Consider the following 22,249-nt stretch of genomic DNA (forward strand, 5'->3'; position numbering starts at 1 on the left):
CACTCAAAAAAAAAAATTGTTCTTCTTTTTATCTGCTTTTACTGTATTTTTGTTTCTTCCTACTTTATTTTGCTTTTGCGTCATCTTAAAAGTACTCAGTTGTATTTATTACTGATTGGTGTAACTCATTCTAAGCCTTTTAGTTTAAGCACTTGGGCTTCAGAGCAGTTGTTTTACATTAAGAAGGTTTGTGGTCTGCGCTGTAGTGGCAGAACAGGTAGCTTACATCCTTCTAAGTTGGGAACTGCTGATTGAGGGCTCAGTGTCTGTTATTCTAAAAGTGTATTAGTTCTGGTTTAAGCACTTGGGCTTCAGGCCAGTTATTTTACATTAAGAGGGTTTGTGGTCTGCACTCTTTATAGGTTCATAGGTTAGTACTAAGCTAACTGCTCTTGCGAGCCATTTTAAGCCTAGCCAATTATCCCTTGTGAGACTCAAACCCTGTACCTTGTGTTTGTGAGGCAAACACCTTAACCATTAGGCCACCGAGGAGAGGCTGGACCCTGGGAATTTCTGGTTAAAGGCTTATAGTGCCTGCATATTTAAACTGCTTCTTACTGAAACTGGTACACCTTGTTTGCTGTAGCATAGACTAGATCCAGGCCTGCTGAATCCTAGCTTTGTTTGTATCACTTGAGCTGTAATCCAGGCATTCTTTAAAGTATTCAATTGTATTTATTACTGCTTGGTAGTAACTTGATTAAAGTGTAGCTATCATTCTAAGTCTTTTGGATTAAGCACTTGGGCTTCAGACCAGTTGTTTTACATTAGGAGGGTTTGTGGCCTGCACTGTGGTGGCAGAACAGGTAGCTTACATCCTTCTAAGTTGGGAACTGCTGATTGAGGGCTCAGTGTCTGTTATTCTAAAAGTGTATTAGTTCTGGTTTAAGCACTTGGGACTCAGGCCAGTTATTTTACATTAAGAAGGTTCGTGGTCTGCACTCTTGTGGGAGGAGAGGCTGGACTCTGCCCTTCTGAGCTGGGAATTTCTGGTTAAAGGCTTATAGTGCCTGCATATTTGAACTATTTCTTACTGAAATTGATACACCTTGTTTGCTGTAGCATAGACTAGATCCAGGCCTGCTGAATCTAGCTTTGTTTGTATGCTTGTTGTTTGTTTGCTTGTTATTACCCTGAAACGCCAATTCCACCTAAAATGCGGCTGTTCAGCACTTCTGTGGATTCCTAGTGATATCTGCATCACTTACTGTACTTACTTCCTTGTTTCACTTGAAAAAAGTTACTGTTTGTCGTTTTAGCATTTAAGTTACCTGTAACACAGTCGCAGGCTACACACTCAAGTGTGATAGCTTCCTCTGTGTATTTAAAGTAATTTAAGCTCTGCATTTCTGTTGTTTCTGAAAAAAAAAATTCCTTGTTTTCCTGCCTTTCTGAACTAGTCTAGTCCAGTTTTTAGGCTTTGCTGAATCCAGGACTGTGGTAAATGTTCCTGTGTTGCCCATATCATACTTGGATAGTTAGGTGACCTCCTTGTTCACTGTGAGAGAGGGAACTCTGAGCAGCCTATCTGCCCCTGTAGGAGTGGTCCCAGCCCAGCAACTTGTAGCTCATTGGCCATTTTAGGCTAATTTCTATCCTTTTTGATCTCCCTGGTATAAAAACCGCTTAGAGTGGTTTTGCGCATCGTGCAACGCTGTTTAGCTGTGGTTAAACTAATCCAGGCTCCACGAAGTCTGCACTTCAGTTTTTCCCTTGAAACTTGAAACACTTCAACCCAGCACTAGAAATAAGGCAATTTAAGACTGGCACTTACTAAAACTCACTAAAACTAGCACTAGCTTACAGCTTGCACTTCAGCCCTATACTCAGGAAGTATAAGGCTCTTTACTCATCCAATCAGCAATACAGTCCTAAACATATATTCAGGCATGTTCAAGGGACAGCTTCAGGTGTGCTCTCCGGTCCAGCTAGTGAATCTGGGCATCCTGAGGCAATGTTACAATTGCCTCATGTACACAGACAACCCCCCCTCCTCCCAACCAACACAAACATATGTGAGAGATGCAGCTACACAGCCAAACTGGAGGCTAAGCTCTCTCAACCCATGACTGGATCAACCAGTCACAAGGAGAAGGGCAATACTAGCACCACATTACCAGACTCACATAGACCAGCCATAGCTGCACCAGAAAACAACTCTCAGAAACATGCAAAAACATACTCGGAGGCTCTAAATAAGAACCTGCCTAAACAACAGAGACCTCCTAAGCATACACCCAAGCAACCCCCACCCCACAACAGAAATCAGGTAACACATATGTCACAACGTCAGTGTGCCAAGCAAAAACAGCCCCTAAGGCTAAATAACACACTAGTACTTGGTGATTCTATCATCAGGCCCACAGACTTCCCACTCACTAGAATGAACAAGGAGAAGGTTACCGTAAGCTGTCTGTCGGGTGCCAGAATCCGCCACATAGCATGTGCACTCAGGTCACTCCACAACAAGTACAAATATGACTCTGTCATTGTACATGTTGGCGTAAATGACCTGAGACGTACCTCCCTGGACTACATGAAAAGAGACATGGAGGAGCTCAATGACCATGTAGCCCAGGCTGGTATGACTCTGACTAGCATCCTGCCCTCACCCAAATGATGCCAGCATACCAAGAAAAAATGATCAGTTTCAACAATTGGTTAAACTACTGGTGTCATTCAAAGGGGATCCAGTACTTGTCAGCCTGGGACGACATGCTTGACAAGCCACGTTGCTTCACCAGAGACGGCTTGCACCTGTCGCCCCTGGGCTTTCGAATACTGGCCAAGACTCTTGCCGCCCCAATACTGCCTTTTTTAGGCAAGGCAGAAAAGACAAACCCGCCTCCATAAACAACAATAATAAACAAAAACTGAGGGTAATGCTGCTCAACGCCAGAAGTCTAAACCTCTAAATGCATGCACTCAAGGCTCTCCTTAGTATGGAAGAAATCGACGTATGTGCAGTGACAGAAACCTGGTTCAAGGCTCCAGAGAGCACCCCAGCACTACCAGGCTATAACTCCTACCATACCTTTAGGTCCCAAAACCAGGACCGAAACACAAAAGGAGGGGGTGTGTCCATATTCATCAAGAACACCTACACCTCCAGGTTAGTAGCACAGCACACAGAATCTGAGACCATCCAAGTGCAATTGACAGCGGGTAAATTGACTGTTCAATTTATAGCTTGCTACAGATCTCCCACCTTGTCTCAGGACCCTCACACAGCATTCCTGAGAACATTAGAAAGTATGAAGATTCTACCCAACACCATGCTACTGGGTGACTTCAACTATCCAAACATTGACTGGGAAAACTACTCAAGCTCCAACACCCTAGCCCAATGCTTCCTTGAGTTTATAAACTCAAACACCCTTGAACAGCTGGTCACCACTCCCACAAGAGGTGACAACATACTGGACCTGGTCATCACCAACATGGGGAACCTATGTTCCACACCTGAGGTAAACTCGTCATTGGTAAGACCAGATCACAAACTAATCACACTGGACATCCACATCCCGACCTCCCCCCCCCAGTCAAGGAAATCAAGGAAAAAAACTTCTCTAAAGCCAACTTCACACTCCTCAAGACTGAGGTGGGAAGTTTCAAAGCTCCCAATCAAATGGAAAATGATGACCCATCGGCAGAATCCTTTACAAGTGCATTCTATGAACACCTTCAAGAATGCATGGACTGAGCCATCCCAAGTAAAATTGAGACCATCTCCTCAAAAACAGGAAGCCAGTCTGGTGGATGCCGGCCATAAATAAACTTTACAACAGAAGGAGGAAACTTCTGCAAGATAGAACAAAATCCCAAAATAAGAAGGCATCTCTGATTAACAACAATAAAAGACTGCGCTCCCTCATTAAATCATCCAAGGCCAACTTCGAAAGAAAAATAGCCAATGACTCTAAGGATAACCAGAAGGCCTTCTTTAACTATGTCAAGAGTCTAGGGGCAAACTCTCAGATATGCTCCGAGCTAGTGCATAATGGCCATAAATACACTGAACCAACCGACATTGCCAACATCCTGGCTGACAAGTTAAGTGCAAACTTCACCCCCCCTCCACCAAAGGGGCTAGCACCCATCTCAGAAGAATGTGGCGCACCAGATATCTCAGACACATAAGTAAAGACAGCCCTTGCAAAGGCCAAAAACACAGCATCAATGGGACCAGATGCTATCCCAGGTTGTGTCTTACAAGAGCTTCAAAATGAACTAACCCCCCATCTCAAATCACTATTCAAACTCACCCTGTCTACAGGCTATGTACCCAAAGAATGACATACAGCAACAGTCGTACCACTCCACAAAGGTGGTGCCACAACTGACCCTGGGAACTATCACCCTATAAGCTTGACTAGCTTGGTCTGCAAAGCCATGGAACGCATTATCATGGAGCTCATTAACAGGGACATTGGGAACCTCCAGACACTGGACCCCACTTTGTTAAAGGCAGATCTTGCCTCCTGAACTTGGTCAACTTCTTCGAAACAGTCATCAAGGCCATAGATGAAGGGAAGGTGATCCACACAGCATATCTGGACCTTGCTAAGGCATTAGACACCATCCCACACTCAGGAATCATAGATAAACTCGCCAGCTTAAATATTAACCCCTATGTCACAAGATGGGTTGCCAATTGGCTCTCAGACAGAACCCACACGGTAAGAGTGGCAGGCACCATGTCTGACTCTAAACCAGTCACAAGCGGAGTCCCACAGGGCTCAGTCCTGGAACCCCTCCTGTTTTGTATATATTTTTCTGAAGTACAGGCAAAGGCGGAGGGACTGTGGCTAACCAAGTTCGCAGATGACTGTAAATTGGGTGCAATACCTGACTCTCCAGCTGACACAGACATCCTGAAAAAGGGTCTCACAGAGACAAACACCTGGTGTCAAAGTCATGGCCTCAAGCTAAATGCCAAAAAATGCATAGTAATCCCATTTGGGAAAAACAAAGTACCTACAAACTACCACGGGGATGGGAATCCACTAAGTACAGAAGAAGTAATTAGGGACCTGGGTACCAAAGTAGATAGCATGCTCTCCTTTGATAACCACACAGCCAAAACTGTCAAGAAATCCTTCTATGTGGCACACCTGATTACAAAGGGTTTCTCATCCAGATCCAAGGATGTGATTGTGCCCCTTTACTCCTCACTCATTAGGCCCATAATAGAATACAATGCCCCATTTGGGATGTATCTCACTAGACACCTGCAACAACTAGAAAGACCACAGAAGTACCTCACTAAGAGGATTAAGGGCCTTAAACAATTACCCTATGAAGCACGACTAAAAAATCTCCAGCTCTTCTCAGTCGCTTACCGTCTGCTCAGAGGTGACCTATGCCTGACCTATAGGGCCATGTCAAACCCTGAACTAATGGACATGCTTCACCTCAAAAAAACGAGATCCCTCAGAATCACTCATTCTAGTGACTTGAACCTATGTACAACAATAAACAGGACATGCTGGAGGGATAGATTCCTGTCCCAGCGACTCTCCTCACTCTGGAATACAATCGCAATCCATATTTGACAGAGCTCCTCTCTGACCCTCTTCAAGAGAAATCTTGATGAGTGGATGGGTAATCGTAAGTTCTACCCTGAGATCACTTAAGGAGCCCTATTGACAGAGGTCCTGGTTACTAATCTAATGGGGAGGCGAATGCCATCACTCTGTGGCTAGGCTTATAAATGCCCATGGGCAGATAGCCTAGTACTTACCTATGAACCTATGAACCTATATGCACAATCTCTAAAGAAGTAAATGTCATCTAAATAATTCCACATTAAAGAGATCTGTAACTAATGAAGAGGTTGCTGCTAGCAAACAACTTTGTATTTCATTGTTTCATCTACAAATAAAGTGCCTGTTACCCTTGAGGAATAAATTGCCTATCTTACACTAAAAAAATGATAAGCTAGCAACATTGCAATAGGGAATGGATGGCAAACTGATAACAGGTTCATAGTTACTAGGTATCTTTGCCAAAAAGGAGTGCATCATCCACCCCTTTTGCAACACAGTACAGTATCAGCAATGCATCTATCTACTGTGGGAGTAGAACCCACAGCCTTCTGCATCAAAAGCAAGTATACTACCTGTTGTGCTATTAACAACGCAAACCAACTTAGCAAAGCAGCACTAAACTTTTGCTCCCCTGCAGCTCTCAGCTCCTTGTAAAATCTACTCACTCAGTTGTATCTCTGAACTTTGCAGCACAAAGAAATGTGGAAAAAGACAAACTTTATTGTGTGTGTGTGTGTGTATGTGTATGTGTGTGTGTGTGTGTGTGTGTGGGGGGGCAAAAGCCCAAAATCCAGGGACACATTTTAAATATTGCTTGTATAATGTTGGAAAGTTGCTAGAATAAAATGCTGTGTTACCATCATACATTTCACTGCCAAGCCTTAAACCCAGGACCCTGTGCAAAACAGTCAGAGCAACATACCACTATGCCAAATCAGCTGTTTTGCGAAAGAGGAAGATGGAAACTTAAATGGCTACCATTTAGTGAATTCAGTTCTCACCATAGCACAGCTGTCAACCTCTTAGCACAAAACACCTGAACAAAGCCAATAATGGGTGAATACAGCCCCCAAACATTCAATGAATTCAGTTCTCACCATAGCTCTCAACCTCGTACCAAAAAACACCCGGACAAAGCCAGTAATGGGGGAATATAGCCCTCAGACATATTCAGTGAATTCAGTTCTTACCATAGCTCTCAACCTTAGCACAAATCCTGGATGAAGCCAATAATGGGGGAATACAGTCCCAAAATAGGGACAGATTTCAAATATCCATCTTATACACTTAGAAAATTGCTAGAATAAAAGCTTTTGTCTTACCATGCACTTTCTGAAGAATATGAAGTCTGATATTCAAATGCATGTCATTTTTAACATTTATTAACCAGGAAAGTCTGACTTGGAGCAAAAGCTAATTTTTAGCAGAGGCCCAAGGAGAAACACTCCAGACAGACACATGTCTTTGTAAGATGGGAGGACACAAAAACAGGGAGAGCATACAGACTCCACACAGAAGGTAAGGCACCCCAGCCAAGAATCAAACCAGAGAACATGTAGCTGTCAGGCAACAATGCTACCACTGCACCAATGCACTACTGACTTTGCAAGGACACAAAAATACAGAAACCACAGATGTTATTGTTACAGAACAAGTATGAGGGAAAAATCTGCAACATTTTTACAAATGGTGGTGGGTAGGGAATTCAGGCTCTTGCCACCTGGGCCCAAGATACAGGGTTCAAGCCTTATTCTATACCCACCACCATGTAGCACCTGGGGCATTACACACACACACACACACACACACACACACACACACACACACACACACACATACACACATACACACACTGATCTGTTTATTGAAGCATTAAGTTCTCCCACAGCACTAAATCCAATCCTACCTTTGTTCGTTGGAGCACTAAGTCCTTCCTTGCACTTGAAAGCCCGCAAGATGTCCTTCCCCAACAAGACTCCCAGCCTGCCGACATTGCAGTCTGAGTCCAATCCCTTTCCAGTGACAGTCTATGCAGTTACAACTGCATAGACTTCTGGGATCTCTGCACTTGAATGCTTCTTAATCCGGACTGCTGCTGAGACAGTCTGCACATGCTCCAGACTGGTTCAGCAGCAGTCTGGATATCGGATATTACTTGCGATCATTTTTAAATTTTTTTTCTTTATTTTTATTTTACTTTCTTTCTTTTTTTACAGCTGGGGGGGCTGCAGTCCTGCAGTCCAATATCACAGGCCATCCCTGCTGTACTGTATAATATTAAATGTGTCATATGACTTACTCAGACAAATTTTTGTATTTATGTCTTCCAGGGATCATGGCCCACCACAGGAACCCAAGTTACAGTAGGGCTGAAGATGATATCATCACTAGCATCATGATTCAGCACTACCGTGTGCTATTTTCACAAACCAGCCAGGACCAGCAGGAGTGTACTGTAGTGTGGCAAGATCTTGTCTGCAGGGTCAAAAAGGTAGGCCTGCATAACCGCACATATGAGCAGGTACGCCACTACTGCAGTGATCTTCTCCGACATGTCCGTCAGCGTGCCGCTGATGTGCGTATGGAACAGCTTGCAACAGGGAGTGTTGTTAGCATCTAACCCCCCCTCACCAGAGTGGAGGTGCTGCTCCTGAGCCTAGTGGCACCTGCCCAACAACAACAGCAGCAGACATACACCATGATGGAGGTTGGAGCCACCCAGCAAGCACACATGGAACATGCAGGTAACATGGCATATCTGTAGACTACTGTTATCTGTATTGGTAGATCATGCATATGTGAGATATGGAGTGTGTCGTTCAAAGATGTGGAGCCTGTTGTTGTGCAATACTGATCATTTGGAACATAAGCTGTAGCCCTGTGAATGTAAACTGTTGTTGTACTGTAAGATTGCAAACACACAGTAGAAATGCCACAGTTGTGGCCACTGACAAACTGTCTCATCTCTATGTAGGTACCTCTGGGGTGATGTCAAGGCAGTGGACAGATGCTGGTGAGTCTCTTCTACATTTATTACTGGAAATAAAAAGTGCATGTCATAGTTAAGGTGTAGGCCATGTACACATGTAACACATCTACCCATAATGCATGCTGTGCATGTTTGGTGTAAGAGCACGCACATCTCATTAATGTGATTAGCAGCCTCAAACACATGCAATACCCAGACCATCTCAAACAAATGTGGCTAGACTGTAGTGACCATTGGATAGGCACAGTTGATACTCAAAATGCACATAACATACGCATCTATGTCATACACAGAGCATTTTAACATGCTACACATAAAGAATTCCCAAACCTTTTGTAATGACACACTCCAGTATCCAAAATCTCATCCACACATTACACAAAATATACCTGAGGGGTAGAGGCCTGTCCTGGGGCATTTAAACACTCTGCAACACACTACACATTCATGGCAGGGAATGCTCCTTATTGGCCTCCTTACAAAATCATGTAACAACTGGTTGTGAAATGGTGAATTTAGCCAAGGTAGTACAGTTCTGGCACAGCATGATTTGTGCTGGTTTGTGAAAAATTTGTAGCCTTGAGTGACCACCTGATGCTTCATGATGATGGCCTATGGTACTATACCCCATCCAGTTATTGCAACCACAGTACTACACATAGCTGCCATTGCTACAACCCATAATGATGCATGTGTGCACACATATGCACCTCTAAACAGTATGCATACCAATCACCATTTGCACAACTGACACATATGTGTCTTGTGATGCTATTGAGTGGCTAGGTCATATGACACATATTAGGTATGTCCAGTGTTTAAATATGCAGTCGTGTTTTAGCATCCCATGTCATGGATGAGACTGGCATGTCCACAATATGATCTACACTCACCATAAGTACTGTACATTGGGTATGTGGTCGAACGGTATTCTATCAGTTATCCATGCACTACTGATGATGTGTGAATACTCATCATGCATGTGCTAAAAACGTGCCCACAATTAACACATGTCCACAATTATTTGCTAAAGACACAGAGGCTGTAATCAGCATTGGATACCTATCTGACACACAGATACACATCCAGCAATGGTTTGTACACCTGTGAGTTATGCTGCACAGTACATCACAGGGTTATGAATACCTGCACAGCAATGTTGTGTCCATGTTTGCATTGTATTCCAGGGGGAGGGGCATCAGTGAATAACAAAACACATGCATCAAAGCCATGTATACTGTTAGTAACAAGGATTGACTACACTTGCACTGCATGCTGTTGAGCAGCACATGTCCTGCATGCTGACAGGTGTGATATGACTGTTTTGCTTGTGATACTGTACTCCACCATCACCTTCTATTGTGTATGTTCTGTGATTGTTGGTGTTGTGTGTGTCTGCTTTCGGAAGGAGTGTAGTTTTGAGTGTGTGCATGTGTGCATGTGGTCTGAAGTCATGTTCAGGTCTTAAAGTGTATTTCCTGTGTTCCTCTCACAGGTGGCAAGGTGGGGCTGGTTAAGTAGTGATTGTCTGACTGCCTCTGAAATCAAGCTCTCTCTCTCTATCCCTCCCAGGTCTTCCCCTGCACAGAGTAAGGCAGAAAAGAACTTCGCCCTTTTTGAGTGACTACTCTACTTTTGCCCACAACCTGTAAAAACAAAACAGGTCATTATCTGGTCATTTTAGTATAGACTTTAAAGTAAAGTATTATTTAAGGGTCCTCAGCACTAGCACAAATCTCCCTAGGCTTACCCAAACAAAAAATCCAAGCTTGTTTGCATATACTCCACTTAAACTACAGAACACACTCTAAAACTAAGGCAAACTGCTATAAAATTGTAAAAACAAGCTCCCAAAGCATAGGCATTGAACCTGGTGTTTGTTTAGATGAGATTACTCATCTGCAAGTTAATTATTCAGGAGTTACATCTTGAAACCTGGGCTCTAGTGGCTTAGTGTAAACCCCGCTCCTGAGCAGTGCGAGTGCTCATCCCGCCCTGCCCCCTATTCCCACCCGCCCCCAGTACTCGTACTTTTATAACCTCAAACTACTCCCCCTACTGTCCACTAACTTCCTGTACCTCACTACCGCCCTCTAAGATCAAACGGAATATGACACCACCCAGGAAGCTTATCATACTAACTCTTTTCCCTCCTACTTGTCCCTTACCTAGCTACCCTATATAAAACCTGGTCTTACATAGGCTTCCACCACCCAGGCTACCAAACCAACCCCTCACCCATAATTAACAACAGAGGCCATGACTCAACTCCCTACTCACCCACCTTGTTAGAACTCGAATGCTATGTAATTATCAAACCTACCAATATTAGGCCAAATGATAAACATTACTACAAACTTCTACTCAAAGCCCTCAAATTCATTACCACTCTGAATCACAGACTAGCCACAGATGGTGATATCCACCCCAACCCTGGCCCTTCCCGCCACTCAATTGTAATTCCACCCTATCCTCCCCTCCACTTCTCAATCTAAACTCTAGACCCTTTAACTCTCTTCTGACCTGTCATCTAAACATCAGAAGTGTAAACAATAAGATTCACAACCTACATGCCCTTTTAGCTACTTGTTCCCCAGACCTACTATGTCTCACAGAAACCTGGCTTAAACCAAGTACGAAAGACACACAGATAATCCCACCAGGGTATGATATACTAAGAGCAGATTGAATAACTCGTAAAGGTGGCAGTGTAGCCATACTCTACAAAAATACATTACAAATCTCCCTTGCCTCTCCACAACCCCTCCTAACAAACAATGCCGAAATTCTACTTGTAAAACTTCAACCAAACAAACATAAAAGCATAAATATAGCATGTATTTACATCCCCCCAGGCAACAATAATAACAAAACCTTAGAGGACTTTCTCCACTGGTTAACTCAAACTCACCCCCAGGAATCCATAGTGTTAGGTGACTTCAACATCGATTGGAATTCCTTCTCATCTAGCTCCCCATCTAGCAGCATAAATCTACATGGCTTTTCTCAGCTCATATCCACTCCTACCAGACTAGGTAAACCCCAAAACAAAGACAGCATCCTGGACTGGATCCTTACTAATAAAGATCCTGACCAGTACTCAGCAGGTACTCACCCAGAGGACATGAGTGATCACTTACTCACCTATGTTATCAAATTCAAGAAAATCACCCCCTTCTTACAACCATAAAAAATCAGGAATAATAGTAAATTCAACGCCTCCATTTTTCAAACTGAACTTAAAGCCCACAACTGGACAATACTCAAGTCTCTTCCTCTTGAAGAGGCAGTTATCTACTTCAACACCACCTTCCTCAAGATTCTAGATTCCCATGCTCCAATACGGTCCATTAGAACTAAAACCAAAACCGCACCATGGCTCTCTAAGGAAACAAAATCCAAAATCCTATCTAGAAACAAGATGTGGGTCACATGGCGTACCTCTAAAGACCCACACTCCCACCAAACCTTCCGGCATCTTAGAAATGAAACTAAAAGAATGATCTTAAATGATAAAAAAAACTTCTTCCTCCACCTCCAACACAAACACCTTAATAATCCACAAAAATTCTGGGCAGGCTTAAACAAGCTCCTTCACCCAGGCCAGGCAACCACCCGCACTCCAACAACTTGCAAACAACAGTGCCCTGTAAACATTGCTAACACATTCAATAGTTTCTTCACAGAAACTATACAATCCCTGGCCACACAATTCAAACAAACAACCAGCCCACTCCACTACCCATGCCAGCAGAATACTACAACTACATCAGATCATCTATTTACCTTCGATCCAGTACCCATATCCTTTATAACATCTCTTCTTAAAAACTAAAAGCCACAAAGCTAGCAGCTGACCTTGTCCCAGGTGCGTTTGTGCAAAAAGGAGCTGAGGCCATGTCCTATCCGTCTCCATAATCATAAACCGTACCTTGTCAGAAGCCTTCATCCCTCCATATGGAAAATGTCCCACATTATTCCTCTCCATAAAGGTGGTAGCTCACTAGAGCTAACCAACTACAGACCTATAGCTATACTCTCACCCCTGGCCAAAATTATGGAAAAGTGTGTCCACAAACAACTGATGGAACACCTCACCAAAAATAAAATTCTAGCTAACTTCCAACATGGCTTCAGGCCAAATCACAGTACCACATCAGCCCTACTATCCTTTTCTAATACCATCAATAACTTCAGAAACAATAATAAACTATCATCTGCTCTTTTCTTAGACCTCTCCAAGGCCTTTGATATGGTGAACCACATTCAATTCCTCCATACATTAAAAAAACTATCACTCAGCAATTCCACGCTGAAATGGTTCCAATCCTACCTGTCCAATAGGCAACAGGCTGTTCTACGGCAGGGCAAATTATCTACATGCCTACCTGTTACACTTGGAGTTCCCCAAGGATCTGTTCTTGGCCCTCTTCTCTTCACCATCTTTGTTAATGACCTGCCCACAATCACCCCCCATGCCACATGCATTCAATATGCAGATGATTCGACTATCATTAGCACTGCCTCCAACCTGGCAGACCTCACTGCTTCAACCCAAGACACCTTCAACCTAATAGAAAAATGGTTCTCAAGTCGACAACTAGTTCTCAACCCCAACAAAACAAAACTACTTACTTTCTCACCCACTAACAAGACTCTTCCCCCCACCTTCTCTATTACATCCTCCAATGGAATCACTATATCACCAGAAGCTCATACAAAGCTATTAGGTGTTACCATTGATAACTCCCTTAAATTTGACACCCATTTCAATCTTACCATCAAAACCATCAATAAAAGCTTGGCTCTCTCTATAAAGTAAAACACTTTCTCCTCCTCACGCTAAAATTACAATTGCCAGCACACACCTACTATCAACTCTTTTCTATGCCTCCTCCTCTTTACAAACCTAAACAAGACAACCCTTAACAAACTTGCTTCTTGTTACAATCACATAGCTAGATTTGCCACAAATTCCACCTTTAGAACGCACCACTGCACTAACTTGAAGCAACTAGGGTGGTTAGAGTTTTCCAGCCAACTCCATTTCAACCAACTCAAAACGGCTCACCAGATACTGTATCACCCAGAAAAAACACCAGCTCTGAAAAACATCATTCACCCCTATATTAACCTGCAATCTTTACGCTCCTCCAATAAGATCTTAGCTCAAACTACCAAAGCCAATAATTCTGCTGGGGATTCTCTATTCTCAAACTTTGTAGGTAAAATGTGGAACTCCCTACCGACCATGCTCACCTCAGAACCCTCACTCCTACAATTCAAAAAAAAGCTTAAACCCCATCTCAATACTCTCTGGCAATGTCCCTGCTCCAAACCTGATTAACCACTATCATTTACCCTTCTCTTACCTCACTATCCTTAACTTTTTAACAAGGCCTGCCTTTGTAACTGACCTATGTTTTTTTTATATGCTGCTGTTGTTTTTTTACCAAGATGTGATGTATCTTTATATTGTATTTAGAACTCAACTATCTTCCTTTTTTTGCATTAACAATGTTCATATGTCTGTTATGTACTTGGAGCTTTTCTCCCCGGGCCTCCGCTGAAAATGGACATGTATCCAGTCGGACTCTCCCGGTTAACAAATGTAAAATAAAAATAAAATAAATAAGTACAGCAGGGAACCTGATGTCACTGAGACAGGCAGTGATCATGAGCATAGGTGTGTTGAGGCACAGGCAGGTTTGTCAGTGTCTGTTGTTGGGCCACCAATTGACAGTACACAAGTCCCCCTCCCCATCCATGCACAGAGTCATACTGCCTGTACATCCATCATCACCATTGCCCTTAGCTGAGGGAAAGTGTGGTATCTATGTCACATGTATCAGGACACAGCAGCCATAGCCAGATGTCTGGAATGGTACCACATAGGCAGATGCTCAGGGGTTCTCATCAGAGCACTGCTGGTCATCATGCCCCTGGCAGATGTGCCACACCTCTTTCTACCACACACGTGTTCCATGCTGTCATAGAGACACATACACGAATGGAGCAGTACACCAGACAGGGGCTAAGGGCACAGAGGGCTCATTACACCTCTGTAAATGACAGTATCCATGACCTAGCAGGTGCCATATGTAACTAAACTGAGGTCATTGATAGACATTGGGGTGAGACATTTGATGACCTCCACAATGTCATGTCCATGTGTCAGGACAGTCTGGGCCAGTTGATATGTCGATGTGGATGTATGCCAGCAACATCACCAGCGGAAGGTCGCCATGGATGTCCAGCAAGTCACAGCCGCTCCAGTAGTGCCAGTACCAGCCCCAGCAATGTTAGGGGGGCTGTCCATAGACCGTCCTAGCAGACCACATGCACGTGGCTCTGGCCAGTTGCAGCAAGGACCTGGATCCAGTGGACATTTGTCAACCTCTTCAGATAGTACCCAATCTGGATTAGTACCTGATACTGTCTGCAGCACCCCTGCCAGACACAGGTTCCATATCCGTGGCCAGAGATGGTGATCTGTAAAGCCTGCCAGGTACAGTCTGTAGCTTACTCACAAATCCTTGTATATGGCAGCCACATGGTGGAACTGTGTGCATGCAGACACGCACACATAAACCAGAAACCTAGGGCAAACACATACCCGCACACATGACATCAACATTGGCTCATAACAGTACTCATGGCACTCACACACACACTCTCACGCACACATGTCGATTGTATGGCTCAGTGTAGGCCTCTGGCAAACAAACAACACACCCTGTGCATATGATGAAACATGTGCCACCTCCTGTCATATATAACATTGATGCAGGAACAGGCTAACATGTTGCTGATGCATAGGGTGAATTTTATAAAGTATAGCAATGGTTGGATGTGTAGCATGTTGTCAGCAGTAAAATATAATGATATCCTTGAAGGTATAGCTGAGCAGGCATGATGCATTAAAGCTGTAATTAGCAATGTTGTATTGTTTTCACCAGTGTTTATTCCAATTGTGTTTTGTTTGCCCATGTGCCACTTGGCTGATGTGTGTAGTTGTGTCAGCATGCATTATGCAGTGGACAGTAAGTGTGGGGTGTGTGCAACACAGGTTTGCAGGTGTCCATTTGTGAACATGGTGGAGGTGCACTGTCTGCATGTACATGCATACTGGACACATGGGCAGGGTGACATGGCCTGTATTGGCCAGTGTTAACACTCCATAGTTTCTATTGGCGGCCAGTATGCATTGTACTACACACATTTTGGAACCTGACTACGCATGTGTGTGTATGACACGAGTTGTCACTGTGCTGTGGTTGATGCTGTTGTTGCTATCTGTCATTGGTTTGCATTACTAAGGTTAACACTGTCCCAGCTGCATATTCCTTTAGTAATGCACACTGTTCACCTACAGGGTTGCATGGACCGTGCTATCACAAACACAAGAAATTCTCATTTATACAGTAAAAGTGCATTAGTCTCATGGACCCCTGCCATAAACTAAATATATAATAGAAGGTGTGAAGTCGTACTAAAAAAGAGTTACATACCAAGAAGGGATAACCTCTCTGGTCAGTATCATTGGGAAAATACAAACCCTCATTAATCATACAAGGCAAGCTTCAAAATACAAACTGGCAAGGATTCCAAAGTCAACAGTAAAGCTTTCTTTAGTGTTGTTTATAATCTACAGGGGAAATATCAGATCGGGTCACAGTTAATGTAAATGGTCACAAAGTACACTTATCTGACTGACGTTACCAATATATTGTCAGACACTTTGAATGTGGTTTTCACCACCCTGTCATTACACAAGGGCCACATTTCCAGACCTGAAGAATGTAAAACCTGATGATTCACAAACACTCTAGTTAAAACTTCTCTTTACCAAAGTCCAAACCACAGGTGGCAATAGTACTGGGCAGTGTCCCTGGCTGTGTCATACACAAGCTGACATATGAAGTCACCACTCACCTAAACACTCTGTTTAGATGCAGCCTCTATACAGGTTACATACTTGTGGAATGACGCACGGTAATGGTGTTCACAGTCCACAAGGGTTGAGCTACAAGTTCTTCTTATTCTTCTCCTTTCGGATGCTCCCATTAGGGGTCGCCACAGTAGATCATCTGTTTCCATTTCTTACTGCCCTCTGCATCTTGCGCTCTCACACCATCCACCTGCATGTCCTGTCTCACCACAGCCATAAACCTCATCTTAGGCATTCCTCTTTTCCTGTTACCTGGTGGCTTCATCCTTAGCATCTGTTTCACAATATACTTTGCATCCCTCCTCAGCACATGTACAAACCAATGTCTTCTTCTTCTTTCGGCTTTTCCCGGTTAGGGGTCACCACAGTGGGTCACCTGTCTGCTCATGACTGGCCGTGGAGTTTTACGGTGTTGAGTTGCCAGCCCAGCACCCAACCTTCCACAGAAGGCACACACACACACACACACACACACACACACACACACACACACACACACACACACACACACACACACACACACACACATACGCACTCACACCTAGGGCCAATTTAGAGTGTCCAATCCACCTACAGCATGTCTTTGGGATGTGGGAGGAAACCGGAGCACCGGGAGGAAACCCACGTGACCACAGGGAGGACATGCAGACTCTGCACAGTAGGCACCCCAGCCGAGAATCGAACCAGAGAACCTCGTGCTGTGAGGCAGCAATGGTAACCGCTGCACCACTGTGGCCACCCCACATGTACAAACCAATGTAATCCTGCCTATCTGGCTTGGTCTACTAACCTTCAAACTTGGGCTGACCCTCTAATATACTTATTCCTAATCCTGCCACCCTCATCACACCCAGTGCAAATGTTAACATAAATTGATTAAGGGTAGAGCTACAACAGATCCTGGAAACTCTCACCCTATAAGCCAGACAAATGTTATCTGGAATGCTATGGAGCACAGCATTATGGAACTCATTAACAGAGACATTATGAACCTGCAAACGCTGCACCATATCCACTTAGGTTCTCTAAAGGCCAGATCATGGTTCCTACACCTAGTAGACTTCAAGCCAGTTAACAAGGCTATAGGTGAGGGAGGGGGGTCCACACAGCCAAGCTATAGCTCACCAGCAATTCATACCTATCCCACATTCTGGTATTATACATAACCTCAACAGACTGACCATAAACTATTGTTAGATGATGGATTGACAACTGACGCACAGATGTAGGACACACAGTAACATTTGCAGCCTCCATGTACAATTCTATGCCAGTAACAAGTGGTATTCACCTGCACTCAGTCCTGGGACCACTCCTGTTTGGCATATAGCTTTCTTAGGTACAAGCAAACACAGTAGGGATATGCCTGCCCACATTTGATGAAAATGCATACTGTGGGCTATACTTTATTCTCCAGATGACACACATATCCTCCAAAAGGGTATCATAGAGACAGATACCTGCTGTCAAAATCATGCTGTAAAGCTATAAGCCAAAGAAAGCATAGTTATCCACTTTTAGAAAACAAAGTAGCCACAGAGTACCACATAGGTAGTAGCCCCCAAAATGTGTAACCGGTACTAATGTATACATAGAGCCATGTGTTTAGTCATCTCTCCTTTGATAATCACATTACCAAAGGGTTTTGGAAACCCCTCTGTGGAGCACATAAGCAATAAAGGGTTTGCATGCAGATCCACAGAGGTTGTTGTATACCTATAATGATTAGTCATCTTTGCCAGACTTTGCTTGCTTTGGAACAAGATTCAAATATTTAACAAGCATACATCCTCACTCACACTCTTCAATAGAAACCGTGATGAGTGGATTTGAAACAGAAGACATAGCCCAGGGATCACTGCAGTGGCTAAGCTTGTCACAAGCATACAGAAGTGACCTAAGGTCTGGAAAGCGCCGGCACGCTCTGGCAAAGATAACAGATGCTTTCATGGAGAAAGCAGAGTACCCACCTATGAAGTAATTGAGGTCACATATATGTATATGGCTTTGCCCCACAGCTATCTTACATGTGTTATGCACATACAGTTGTCATTGTGATATGTCATACACTAGAAAAATCAAAACCCACTTCACATTGACCAATGGTATCACACACTCACACACCTGGAACACACACTCCTACCTAACTACATTATGATACTACAGCAGTATGCATTTACATGAAGACTATACACATTACTGGGATTTCATCTTCCCACAGGTATATTTGTAGGATGGTGACATCATCAGACTTGACAAAGATGAGCATATCACTTTTAAGGGGTGTGAGTAGTCTCCAAAAAGGCTGCTCTTTCCCCAGGGAGACACACACACACTTACACAGTTGGCAAGTGCAGGATTCAAATCTCTACCTACCTACATTATGATACGACAGCAGTACACATTTACACAATGTGCTAAAAACATTACTGAGATTTCATCTTCCCACAGATATATTTGTAAGATGGTGACATCATCAGACTTGATAAATCACTTTTAAGGGGTGTGAGTATTCTCCAAAAAAGGTTGCTCCCTCCTCAGGGAGACACACACACACACTCAGCAAGTGCAGGATTCAAACCCCTACCTAACTACATTATAATATTATAGCAGTACACATTTACACAAAGCGCTATACACATTACTCAGATTTCAACTTCCCACAGGTGTATTTGTAGGATGGTGACATCATCAGACTTGACAAAGATGAGTATATCACTTTTAAGGGGTGTGAGTAGTCTCCAAAAAGGTTGCTCCCTCACCAGGGAGAAACAGACACACACACACACACACACACACACACACACACACACACACACACACACACACACACACACACACACACAGTCAGCAAGTGCAGGATTTAAACCCCGACCTAACTACATTATGATACTACAGCAGTACACATTTACACAATGCACTATACACATTACTGGGCGTTCACCTTCCCACAGGTGTATTTGTAGGATGGTGACATCATCAGAATTGACAAAGATGAGTATATCACTTTTAAGGGGTGTGAGTAGTCTCCAAAAAGGTTGCTCTCTTCCCAGGGAGAGACAGACACACACATACACAGTTGGCAAGTGTAGGGTTCTTAATCCAAACTAAGTACTTCTTTACACTTCAGCAAGCAATATGGAGTTACTGGGTGCAATACAGACATTACTCGCTGACAGTTTGCCCAAAGGTTTTTTTCACATTTGCTAACCACAGCAGGCTTATCATACTAGGTGTATTGTGAGTGTATTGTATGCATAGGCCATGACCATATCATATATGGGTTGATGCATCACATGCTGGCACACACAGGGTCAAACCGGTGGCTAAGCTCTGTCAACCCAATACTGGACAATACAGTCAAGAGAAGTAAGGTCATACAAGCACAACTCCAACAGTCTCACATAGACCTACAATATAAGCACCAGCAAAACACATACATAAATACAGATTACCATACTCACAGAATACAAATATTAATCTGAAAATGAGAAAGTGTCCTCCTAAGCAGACAAGCAAGCAACATGCACCTCCAAGCACACGCCAAAAAACACATAATACACCAAAACAGTGTGCCTCACAACAGGCCCTAAGGCAAAACAACATACCCAACACACTAGTAATTGATGACTCCATAGTCAGGCACACAGATGTTCCACTCACTAGGCTGGACAAGGGGAAGGTTACTGTCAGTTGTCTGTCAGGTGCTATGATCTGCCACATAACACACGCACTTAGATCACTCCAGAACAGGTACATATATGACGCAGTCTTTGTACATGTCAGTGTGAATTTTCTGAGACATACCTCCCAGGATAACATGACAAGAGATATATAGTAGCTGTATGATCATTTAGCCCAGACTGGTATGACTCTGACCTTGATTAGCATCTTACCTTCACCTACATGATACTGCAATATAACAGAAATATGATAAACTTCAACAATTGGCTGAGCTTCTGGTGTCATTCAAAGGGTACCCAGTCTCTGTCTGCCTGGGATGACATGATAGACATGCCTCGTTGCTTCGCTAGATATCGTTTGCACCTGTTACCCCTATGCTTCTGAATACTGGCCAGGGCTCTTGCTGTCCCCATATTACCTTTTTTAGGCAAGGCTAAAAGGTTCATAGGTAGATACTAGGCTATCGGCCCTGGGAACTATACAAGCCCAGCCTAAAAAGGTACCCTGGCTTTTGCCACCCAAGAAAATTATTTTCCTGTGCTACTGTCGAGCAGAGCCACATAGGTGATCCCTGGGGTGAATTTCCTATTTCCCATCCAGTCATCAAGATTTTTTTTGAAGAGTGCTAATGAGGAGCTTTGTTTGATATATATCTATAGGTAGTTTATTCCGGAGTATGGGAAGTCTCTGGGACAGGAATCTATCCCCCCGGCATGTTCTGTTTATTGTGGTGACAAGGTTTAGGTCCCTAGAGCATGTAGCTCGGAAGGATTGGGATTTCTTTAAGTGGAGCATGTCCAACAGCTCTGGGTTTGACATAGCTTTGTATGTTAGGCACAGATCACCTCTGAGTAAGCGATATGCAATGGCGTAAAGCTGGAGTTTTTTGAGACGGTCTGTGTAGGGCATCTGTTTGAGGCCGGTAATCCTCTTTGTGAGGTATTTCTGCAGCCTTTCCAGTTGCTTTAGATGTCTTGTGAGGTACATACCAAAAGGGGCATTGTACTCTATAATGGGTCTAATGAGTGATGAGTAGAGGGGAACAATGACCTCTTTTTTTTCTGGATGAGAAACCTTTTGTGATGAGGTGTGCCACATAGAAGGATTTCCTGACTACTGTGGTAATGTGATTATCAAAGGAGAGACTACTGTCCACCTGTGTCTCAAGGTCTCTTATCACACTTTCGGTGTTAAGTATACTACTGCCTATGTTGGAGTTCATGGGTACAGAGTTTTTATCAAAGGGGATGACAGTCCACTTTTTGGCACTGAGCTTGAGGCCATGGCTTTGACACCAGGCATCTGTCTCAGTGAGGCCCTTTTGTATGATGTCCACATTGTTAGGAGTTTCAATTATGGCTTCTAGGTTGCAGTCATCTGTGAACTTCATTAGCCAAAGACCTTCTGTGTTAGCCTGTACTACAGAGAAGTAGATACCAAACAGGAGAGGACCCAGGACTGAACCCTGTGGTACTCCACTTGTCACTAGTCTGAAGTTGGATTTGGAGTCTGCTACTTTCACAGTGTGGGTTCTGTCAGTGAGCCAGTTGGCAACCCATCTTGTGACATAGGGATGTATACCTAGTTTAGTGAGTTTATCTATAATTCCAGAGTGGGGGATGGTGTCGAAAGCCAGATAGGCTGTGTGAACCACCTTACCCTTGTCTATGGCTTTGGTGACTGCTTCAAAGAAGTCTATCAGGTTTAGGAGACATGATTTGCCTTTTACAAACCCGAACTGGGTGGGATCCAGAGTCTGGAGATTACCAATGTCTTTGTTTATAAGTTCCATGATGATATGCTTCATGGCCTTGTAGACAAGGCTCATCAGGCTAATAGGGTGGCAGTTCCTGGGGTCAGTGGTGGCTCCATCCTTGTGGAGTGGGATAACCGTTGCTGTGTGCCATTCAGCAGGCAGAAAGCCTGAGGTGAGGCTATGATTGAAAATAGTACTTAGGTGGGGTGCCAGTTCGTTCAGTAGTTCATGTAGAACGCAGGCTGGGATGTTGTCAGGTCCCATGGATGCTGTGTTCCTGGCTTTTGAGAGTGTGTTTTTTACCTGTGCAGCTGTGATTA

The sequence above is a fragment of the Protopterus annectens genome, chromosome 1.part1, assembly GCF_019279795.1.
Source record: "Protopterus annectens isolate FY-2018-M chromosome 1.part1, PAN1.0, whole genome shotgun sequence".
Classification (NCBI taxonomy): Eukaryota; Metazoa; Chordata; order Ceratodontiformes; family Protopteridae; genus Protopterus; species Protopterus annectens.